At 41.4% G+C, this 11384-nt stretch overlaps 1 pseudogene; it reads left to right on the top strand.

Moving 5' to 3' along the window:
* Window positions 1-842: 842 nt before the first annotated feature.
* On the top strand, window positions 843-4431 carry LOC139250119 (zinc finger and BTB domain-containing protein 21-like; annotated as a pseudogene).
* The last annotated feature ends 6953 nt before the right edge of the window (window positions 4432-11384 follow it).

Below are 11384 nucleotides of genomic sequence, written 5' to 3'. Positions count from 1 at the left end.
ATTAACAGTTTTTGTTTTAGCAACTGGATATCTTACAGACTTAGTGCCAAGGCAAAAGGGAGACAAAAATCATGTGAGCAGCTCCTGAATGTGAATCCAAATGGTTAAACAAGCTAGTCTATATGATCCTTTCATGTTCTTGCTTTCTGTTCGAAGCTTACAGTGAGGTATTACATTTGTTAAGCCTATAATGTGGATGCTGTCCCATATGAATTGTGACAAACAATATTTGGCACACAATTTACCTAAAACTTTTATTATAATTGATCTTGTGGTCCACATAATGGTTGCAAACTACTAGCTTTTGTTCTCTGATTTATGATGCCCATCAAACCCCTTGCTCAGATTGCAGTACTGTAATCACTCCAAGATATCTATTGGTCACTGTTGTTGGTGCACAAAATGAGAAAACTCCTTGGGATGTCTTGACATACTAACTCTTAGTTAACGCTGAGATAAATGTAAGTTATTTTTGGGGCAGGGGGTGCAGGCCTACATTTCTGAGTTTAAACATTTTACAGACCAAAGAAAATGTTGGCATTTTAAGAACAGTCCCAAATTTTTTTTTTGGTTTCATTTATCGTCATTCTATTACCATTTAGAGCAGGGTAATTAAACAGTGGTCCCTAAGGTGCTCACAAGCATACTTGTTGGCCTTGTTCTGGTGTCTGATATAAAATGTTGAGAACCCTCCTAGCACTCTTGGAATGTAAACTTCGACAGTGGCTGTACACCTCAATTTGAAGCTGTTACATTCTCATGGTACTTTAATACTCTTTATGCTTTCCATGGATTTCTCCAAGTTTGACATTCATTGTTCTGCTGTCTTGCAGGCGGAGCAGACCATGGAATGATTACTTCACTACATCAATCCAGCGCACGCCATCTCTCTCCTGAGTGCACTCAACGAGGATCGTCTAAAAGGCCAGCTGTGTGACGTCGTCCTAATTGTTGGTGACCATAAATTCCGGGCTCACAAGAACGTTCTGGCTGTCAGCAGTGACTACTTCCGGGCTTTGTTTACCAAGAAGGAGAATGAGAGCCAGTCGGTTTTCCAGCTGGATCTCTGTGAAGCAACTATCTTTGAGAATATTCTGAATTACATCTATTCTTCATCCCTCTTCATAGAGAAGAAAAGCCTTGCAGCCATCCACGATCTATGTGGCAACCTTGGTATCTCTTTTCTAACCAGCATTCCGTCACTGACACCTCAGATGTCCTGCACCCCGAATCCGATTAAAAAGCTCAGCAAAGTTGGTGAAGATGGAAGTAGCTCCCAGCCACGAAGTGTCATTGTATGTCAGAGCCGCAATGACCTTGACAAAAGTAACCTAGATTCTGAAGCAAAGGGAGGGGATTCAAGTCACAAAAAGGGACCATCAGAGGAAGAGCCAAGACACAGTTTTAAGTCCTCGTCTTTGATGAATGCTCTACGGGCAAATTCTAATGCTGTGACCAGAGATATTGATACAACTCAATTATTGGATGATAAAGGACAACCTTTGTTAAAGGATATCCATGGGGCTTTAGGTGACACTAAGTTTCATGAAACTTTCAAATCTCTGGAAGATCGAAACAGTAGAATGAGGTTTTGGTGGGATAGGAGAAATTCCATGAGTGTAGATGGCACCTCAAGTTTTACTGGCAATGTTTTTGATAAAAGGCAAAGTTTGACGGACCTCTTGGTAAATGGAAAGCCTTTGTCCAGGCCACAACTTTCACCTGCATTTTCATTTCATGGAACCACAGGACTTCCATATTCCCAACAGAAATCTGGGCACGTGCTAAGTGTTGGCAGAATGGAAGAGAGTAATTTGCTATATTACGCCAAAGTAGGACCCACCGTTCAACCTCCAAGACTGCCACCAAACACTCAGAGTGTTGTCAGCAGTGGTCCATTGGTGAAAAGTCTCCTTCGTAGGTCGTTATCCATGGATAGTCAAGTCCCATGCTACTCTTCTTCCCTTGATCTAAAAATGAAGTACGGATCACAGATATGTAAACGTGAACCACTGGAGTTGACTTATGATGCATCATCTCAAAAGTCATCAAACGTTGATGACTCAATTCAACAGCGACTTCTAAAGGATAAGCCACAGGTTGATCAGCCTTGTCGACCAAGACAACTTAATGTATCTCGGTCTGCTGAAGCTGAGGCCATCTCACTACCACAGCTGTTAAAATAAAAACCGAACCCTGCAGCCCTGTCTCAGATACTTCTGATATAATTAGGGTTACTGTGGGAGAAACTTCTCCATCTACCAGTAAGGAGTTCTCAGTAAAAATGTAGAGAGGAACAGAAGAACATCAATGCTGCCATTGAAGAGGAGGTACCAGGCTGAAAATGCAAAGTTTTCCTTTGAGGAGTCAGAAGCCTTCCAGCAATCTCCCAATATAACACCAAGTTTTGAGGAAAGTTCAAGCCCTACTGCAGATCATACTAATCTTGATCTGTCGAAGACTGAGGAGAACAAGGACGAATATTCTGAGTCTGAATCAGCAATAACTGGCAAGCAGTTTAAATGCAGGACCTGCTTCAAGATATTCCGATTTACAGCAGGTCTTTTCCGGCATGTCGACATGTACCATAACCCAGATAAACCCTATGCCTGTGATATCTGCCACAAGAGATTTCTAACCAATTTCAAAGTTTGGACACACTGCCAGACACAACATGGAGTGGTTATCAACCCATCAGCGGCTACTAGCACCAGTCCAGTTTCAGAAGAAAAATTTCAAAAGAAACTCAGCGATATGATGCGTGAAAGGGAGATCAAGAAGGCCCTTTTTCACAAGTTACGGCGCAAGCAGGTTACCCCTAGTTACCCAGGGCTGCGGTCTGAACAAGGATTCAAAAAGAATTTGAAATCTGCAACCAAAGGAGTTTACATATGTACAACATGTGGAAAGCTGTTCCGCTTCCTTTCACGTTACAGGCAACACATGAAGACCCACCCAGGTGAAAAGCCCTTTGTTTGCAAGCTCTATAACAAGGCTTTCCAATCGAAAGAACAAGGTGTTACTGAACCTGTGTGTGAAGATAGTGTTGAACATCAGTGCGAACATTGTAATACCAAGATGTCTTCATTGGCAGAGAAGTCAAAGCATGAGAGGATCTGTAGGAATGTTACTGTGTGCTGCTACTGCAGCCTTAGGTTCTGTTCCAGAGAACTAAAACAAGAGCACGAAAGTCAGTGTGAATACAAGAAGCTAACCTGTCTAGAATGTAAACGCACATTTAAGTCCTCTTTCAGCATATGGCGTCATCAGATCGAAGTTCACAATGAAAACACAATGGCCCCAGTGGAACAATCCTGCTTGGATCCAATATGTCACAATGGTGTCTTGACCAAAGAGGTTCAAACTGAAGTAGTAGATGACTCTATAGGCAGTCCGAGTACTTCAAAGGAAGATGAAGCATGCAGTGATTCTTCAGAACCAATGTACGTTGACTCTGAAGATTCCTCTTGCTTTCCTGAAGATCTGAGCGTCTCTAGTCGCAGAAATACAAGCACTAAAGATAATCATTTACCTGATGCAGTCTCCACAAATCCCATCCATCTGGAAGACGTGGCATCTGAATCCAACAGCTGCGGCGGGGAACCGGAGGCCCTAACGTACAAAGGAGAACGTGGTCTTTGGCCATGTGAAAAATGTGGCAAGATCTTCACCATACACAAGCAGCTGGAGCGTCACCAGGAATTACTGTGCGCTGTTAAGCCATTCATTTGCCACGTTTGCCATAAAGCTTTCCGTACCAACTTCCGCCTCTGGAGCCACTTTCAGTCCCATATCTCTCAATCCGCAGACCATCTTGAATTCTCTAAACTTGCGAGGAGCCTTTCCTCTCGTCCTCCTCCCCCTCCACCACCACTCCCACCGCCATCCCAGGTGCAGTCTCCTGAGCCTGAACAGCCTTCAAATCATTCGGACCGGTCGACTATCCCACAGGCAGCAGATACACTTTTTTCCCATGCCCCTCCTCTTGCAGCTGCCACCTTTGAAAGTTTTGCCGTAGGACTTTCAAGACTGCTTTCAGTCTGTGGAGCCATGAACAGACTCACAACTGAAATAAGATTTAAGTCTTCTGTGATTTATTTGGAATTCCACTAGATTTATCTATAAAGATAACTTGGAAACACATGCGCCAAGGTCGTGGACTGAATATAAGGCAATATAATGTACAATCCATTCTCGGAAGGTTTAGAAAAATAAAGAGTTGGATAAGAAAGATGAAAGGTAATATATGGAATTGGTATTACAGATGGAACAAAGTAAAATCTCTAGAATTTAAAAAAATCATCATACTTGTTACTTGGGTGCTACATGGAAAGCATATTTTTTATATGATGGGAGTTTGCCAGTGTTACACAATCATTGTTTTAAGTGCGAATGGATTAATACTGCTGAACCAGTTCATGCATTGAGATGGATCCTTTTTCGTGTGTTTTTAACATTCAGTAATATATCTGGGGCTTCAGTAATATCATCAAAGCAATGTATTCTGTTGGCACAAACTCAATTAACATTCACTGGCTCAGCCATTTTGGCAAACGGACTATTGGGCAGACTGACTAGGAAAAGAAGAATGTGGCCATTTTTTTTCAGCACAGTAAAGGTGTGATTCTGAACGCAGTCTCTGCACTGGTTAAGGCTTACGGTATATCTTGTAGCTCAATGATCTATCAACATGGGCTTAACGGTTTGAGAGGCTCATGGAATTATTGGGATCTGATGCAAGTGATGAGCCTCAGCCAGTCAGCAGATTGGCGAAGAAACCGGAGCTTGATTGTTAATCACACTTCCCCAGTTAGCATCATGGATGGGAATCTACTGCAAACAGAGGCATATTAACCAAGGTGGCTCGCAGCCTACACCCAGAGAGGGCTAGAGATTATCCTCTTTCACATGTTAACCCTTGTGCTCTTAGTCATCCAATGATTTTTATACAGTACATGTTAAAGAAAAAGTACTTCCATTGTGGTGTTGGATACACACAGTGACATTCTAGAAATCCTGTACCGTGACCAGGACCAAAGGTAACAGACAACAAATGGGAGTTCTAAATGGTGTGAGCTAAAACTAAGAGAGAAAAAACAAAATGCTATCTCCAAGAACTATCTTAGTCATCCTTCAGCATTGGGGTATGTCGAAAGATGGTGACATGAGCTACGCTGGAGGACGGTAGAATGGGCACAGTATAGCACAACCACTCTCGCACATCAAGTTCCCCTTCATGTGACAAGCAATGTTAGAATGTCTCCTGTTTGGGTTTCTTTGTTTAATAATTGATTGAGGATTTTTTTAAACTAAATTACAGTGCATTGAAATTTAATGAAAGAGTGATTTGCTAGTAATGATAACAAATGAGGTCAGGAAAGAGGATATATCCTTCAGAATCATGAGCCAAACATTACTGTTTAGGCCAATTTGTAGAAAATAAGGTATTTTCTATTATAAATTGAGGTATCTGAATTGTAGTGGCACAGAAAATGTAGCATTACACTAACTTTGTTTCTGTAGACTGTACTCAGGAAGGGGTGGGCATCTTTGTGGCCTTTGTATTTCTGCCAGCTTCTAAGAATTTGGACTTCCTTGGAATCTGCCAATGGCTCAAACGTATCAACTAACACTCTCTACCCCAGCTCTAAGAGTATGCTACATGTAATTAACTGGTTTATAAATGGAACTCATACAAAGGCATCTGATCAGCCTGTGTTTGACATTCAAATATGGGTCATATAGCAGGATTCCGCTGTAGGGATAATAAGAACATAAGAAGTAGGAGCAGAGTAGGCCATTTAGCCCCTCAAGCCTGCTCCACCATTTAATAAGATCATGGCTGATCTGATCTTGGGCTCAGTTTCATTTCCCTGCTATGATACTGGTATGTCCAGATATGTAAAATTATAACAATTGTTTGTTTTTTCCCCCCAATCTGCACCCAGTTTGTGATTGGCATAAAAATGCTTCAGAAGACCAGAATGACTCTTTCTCACCCCTTCCAAATTGTGGATAATAAAACTTCCAGCAACGCTGACAGGTCTAATAGAACTGTAATATCACGATTATCAGTGCATCATTCTTTTTAATCTATTGTTACAAAAGGAGATCAAGTAGTTTAACTTGTTATTATAACTAAACATTTCCTTTGTTATTTTAAAAGACAATATGCAGTTTGCTGTGTTGGAGTTTCTCAACTTAATTCTTGATTTCATGACTTTAGTACTCTAAACGTAGAATTTTTTTTTACAGCAGAACAGTAATTAGCGTTAAAAATCCTTGTTTCCAGTTGGACTTGTCATTTATTGCAGTAAAACTTATGAAGCAAAGATCTATATATTATTCCTTATCATATCCCTTGTTAACAGTATACATTGAAGTATAGAAGAATAAAGTTGAGAGCTCTATAGCCACATAGTGCCTTTTTTAATTTATAAAGTCCTTTCCACAGTTAATACTATTGTTCAAATCCTTATATTAAAAATGTAATTTTATAAGATTCAGCTGATGAAAATATTTGAACCGATCTGCTAAACGAAACTAAGACTGGCTGAGATCCTTAACTAACTATGGACAATGGGGTTTTAATGATTAACTAGTTTACTGTTTTTTTAGCTAACCTTCAGCACTAGCTTCCCTTTTTGATTGGTTAATCTTCCACTACTTCATGACTTGGCCTGAATCCAGCAAGACAGCACTGGTATGCTGAGGAGTAAGGACAGACTGTATTTCAAAGTAAATATATTTCTGCCCTTGCTGCCAACAGAGATGGTTACAATCATTGAACAATGTAATGTTTGTTTCCAAAGCAGCAGAGAAGATCCATACAGCAGTACAAAGGTTTTTTATTGGCAAGTCACAGGTAATCCCTTGAATCACTCATCAGAGGAGGAGAGGGGAAGGAGGTAACATGATCTTGATGTACTTTGAAGGAAAACTTGTCCAATACAAGTGCTATGGCTGAAGTTGATCACTATTTTTGGTTGCCCTGTAGTGTAGATTTCAATTGCACTTTTTAAATGATTTAACATTACCAAATTTTGCCCATAGTGACCAGGGTAGCTTTATTTCAGTTTCATTTATTATACATTCAATTCAAGGCTGTCCTTGCTCTTGCTGTTGTTTGAGTCTGTTGTGTGTGCACAGGAAAGTGGAAAACCAGATATAAACTCCTGGAGCAGGTTAGCTTACTAAAGATAAAAAGAAAGAAAGCCAGAAACACTGGAATTCTAAAATAAGAACAGAATATTATGGAATTAAACAGCAATACAGTCAGCATTTGGAAGGAAAAGATTAATTAATGTTTCAGTGAGAACTTTCAGTAAAACATCTCCCAAAATGTTAACCTTTCCGATGCTGACTAACCTGCTCCGTTTTCTTTATATCCATTAGCCAGATGATTTTGCAGCCTGTAATGGACAAGGTGTATGGTAATTAGTAACATGGGATAAGTCCTTTCTTCCATTACACCTTAATGTAAAACTGAGACCCTTTTAAAATCACTAACATTTCTACTCCAGTTTTGAGCTAACCAGCAATTGACATTCAAACATCATGGTGTGGTCCTGAGTCATACAGATCAAGAAGGACCAGATTTGGCCTCTAGTGTATGCTGTTAGCTGATCTTAAACAGTGCAGCAGTAAGTGGAGCGACAATTGGCCACAACAGCCCTCCTTTCTCACTGTTGATCGCTATTCAGTGACGCTAGCTGGAAGCTGCACTTGTGTGGACATCATGTGAGGATAGCATTGGGCTCAGCTGTGATTTCTCTTATTTCCTCTCTCCCACCTCTCCATCTAATATTCATACATCCTACCTAGGCTCACTCATGAAGATTGACAACAATTATTTTTATAATTCAATGTACACACAATTAATTATTTTTAAAGAAATGCCCATGTTATGCTATTCACCGTCTTATCAAATCATGTCGACTTTTAACGTGGCAAGAGAACCAAAATGAATTGAAATGTAGCTTAAGATTTTCGGTAAAGTGGAAGAATTGTGCAAGTAGTTTTACTCATCCTGCTGTGATGAACATTTGGGAGCTTGACCTGACCATCGGTTTCGTTTCTCCAAAGGCCCTCCTACCAATTGCCCTTCTTCAATATTACCACACAGTACTCCCCAATGGCATAGCAAAGCAAAATTTTCACCAATTGCAACAAAAAATACACAGGACTTCAACTTTGAACACCAATAAAACTTATTCCTAAAAACGTTGCATGACTCAATGGTGCAGCAATCCCCGGGATGAGTTTACAATTACATAAGAACATAAGAATTAGGAACAGGAGTAGGCCATCTAGTCCCTCGAGCCTGCTCCGCCATTCAACAAGATCATGGCTGATCTGGCCGTGGACTCAGCTCCACTTACCCGCCCGCTCCCCGTAACCCTTAATTCCCTTATTGGTTAAAAATCTATCTATCTGTGATTTGAATACATTCAATGAGCTAGCCTCAACTACTTTCTTAGGCAGAGAATTCCACAGATTCACAACCCTCTGGGAGGAGAAATTCCTTCTCAACTCGGTTTTAAATTGGCTCCCCCGTATTTTGAGGCTGTGCCCCCTAGTTCTAATCTCCCTAACCAGTGGAAACAACCTCTCTGCCTCTATCTTGTCTATCCCTTTCATTATTTTAAATGTTTTAAAAAGATCACCCCTCATCCTTCTGAACTCCAACGAGTAAAGACCCAGTCTACTCAATCTATCATCATAAGGTAACCCCCTCATCTCCGGAATCAGCCTAGTGAATTGTCTCTGTACCCCCTCCAAAGCTAGTATATCCTTCCTTAAGTAAGGTGACCAAAACTGCACGCAGTACTCCAGGTGCGGCCTCACCAATACCCTGTACAGTTGCAGCAGGACCTCCCTGCTTTTGTACTCCATCTCTCTCGCAATGAAGGCCAATATTCCATTTGCCTTCCTGATTACCTGCTGCACCTGCAAACTAACTTTTTGGGATTCATGCACAAGGACCCCCAGGTCCCTCTGCACCGCAGCATGTTGTAATTTCTCCCCATTCAAATAATATGCCCTTTTACTGTTTTTTTTTCAAGATAGATGACCACACATTTTCCGACATTGTATTCCATCTGCCAAACCTTAGCCCATTCGCTTAAACTTTCTAAATCTCTTTGCAGCCTCTCTGTGTCCTCTACACAACCCGCTTTCCCACTAATCTTTGTCTCACCTGCAAATTTTGTTACGCTACACTCTGTCTCCTCTTCCAGGTCATCTATGTATATTGTAAACAGTTGTGGTCCCAGCATCGATCCCTGTGGCACACCACTAACCACAGATTTCCAACCTGAAAAGGACCCATTTATCCCGACTCTGCTTTCTGTTAGCCAGCCAATTCTCTATCCATGCCAATACATTTCCTCTGACTCCTCGTACCTTTATCTTCTGCAGTAACCTTTTGTGTGGCACCTTATCGAATGCCTTTTGGAAATCTAAATACACCACATCTATCGTTACACCTCTATCCACCATGCTCGTTATCCTCAAAGAATTGCAGTAAATTAGTTAAACATGATTTCCCCTTCATGAATCAATGTTGCATCTGCTTGATTGCACTATTCCTATCTAGATGTCCCGCTATTTCTTCCTTAATGATAGCTTCAAGCATTTTCCCTACTACAGATGTTAAACTAACTGGCCTATAGTTACCTGCCTTTTGTCTGCCCCCTTTTTTAAACAGAGGCGTGACATTAGCTGCTTTCCAATCCGCTGGTACCTCCCCAGTGTCCAGAGAATTTTGGTAGATTATAACGAATGCATCTGCTATAACTTCCGCCATCTCTTTTAATATTCTGGGATGCATTTCATCAAGACCAGGGGACTTGTCTACCTTGAGTCCCATTAGCCTGTCCAGCACTACCCCCTCTAGTGACAGTGATTATCTCAAGGTCCTCCCTTCCCACATTCCCGTGACCAGCAATTTTTGGTAAGGTTTTTGTGTCATCCACTGTGAAGATCGAAGCAAAATAATTGTTTAAGATCTCAGCCATTTCCACATTTCCCATTATTAAATCCCCCTTCTCATCTTCTAAGGGACCAAAATTTACTTTAGTCACTCTTTTCCGTTTTATATATCTGTAAAAGCTTTTACTATCCGTTTTTTTGTTTTGCGCAAGTTTACCTTCATAATATAGAAACGTAGAACATAGAAACATAGAAAATAGGTGCAGGAGTAGGCCATTCGGCCCTTCGAGCCTGCACCGCCATTCAATGATTTCATGGCTGAACATGCAACTTCAGTACCCCATTCCTGCTTTCTCGCCATACCCCTTGATCCCCCTAGTAGTAAGGACTTCATCTAACTCATTTTTGAATATATTTAGTGAATTGGCCTCAACAACTTTCTGTGGTAGAGAATTCCACAGGTTCACCACTCTCTGGGTGAAGAAGTTTCTCCTCATCTCGGTCCTAAATGGCTTATTCCTTATCCTTAGACTGTGACCCCTGGTTCTGGACTTCCCCAACATTGAGAACATTCTTCCTGCATCTAACCTGTCTGAACCCATCAGAATTTTAAACGTCTCTATGAGGTCCCCTCTCATTCTTCTGAACTCCAGTGAATACAAGCCGAGTTGATCCAGTCTTTCTTGATAGGTCAGTCCCGCCATCCCGCGAATCAGTCTGGTGAACCTTCGCTGCACTCCCTCAATAGCAAGAATGTCATTCCTCAGGTTAGGAGACCAAAACTGTACACAATACTCCAGGTGTGGCCTCACCAAGGCCCTGTACAACTGTAGCAACACCTCCCTGCCCCTGTACTCAAATCCCCTCGCTATGAAGGCCAACATGCCATTAACTTTCTTAACCGCCTGCTGTACCTGCATGCCAACCTTCAATGACTGATGTAGCATGACTCCCAGGTCTCGTTGCACCTCCCCTTTTCCTAATCTGTCACCATTCAGATAATAGTCTGTCTCTCTGTTTTTACCACCAAAGTGGATAACCTCACATTTATCCACATTATACTTCATCTGCCATGCATTTGCCCACTCACCTCACCTATCCAAATCACTCTGCAGCCTCAGAGCATCCTCCTCGCAGATCACACTGCCACCCAACTTAGTGTCATCCGCAAATTTGGACATACTGCATTCAATCCCCTCGTCCAAATCATTAATGTACAATGTAAACAGCTGGGGCCTCAGCACAGAACCTTGTGGTACCCCACTACTGCCTGCCATTCTGAAAAGTACCCATTTACTCCTACTTTTTGCTTCCTGTCTGACAACCAATTCTCAATCCATGTCAGCACACTGCCTCCAATCCCATGTGCTTTAACTTTGCACATTAATCTCTTGTGTGGGACCTTGTCGAAAGACTTCTGAAATTCCAAATATACCACATCAACTGGTTCT

The sequence above is a fragment of the Pristiophorus japonicus genome, unplaced genomic scaffold (genome assembly GCF_044704955.1).
Source record: "Pristiophorus japonicus isolate sPriJap1 unplaced genomic scaffold, sPriJap1.hap1 HAP1_SCAFFOLD_35, whole genome shotgun sequence".
NCBI lineage: Eukaryota > Metazoa > Chordata > Chondrichthyes > Pristiophoridae > Pristiophorus > Pristiophorus japonicus.
This window is presented reverse-complemented; position numbering and strand designations above follow the sequence as displayed.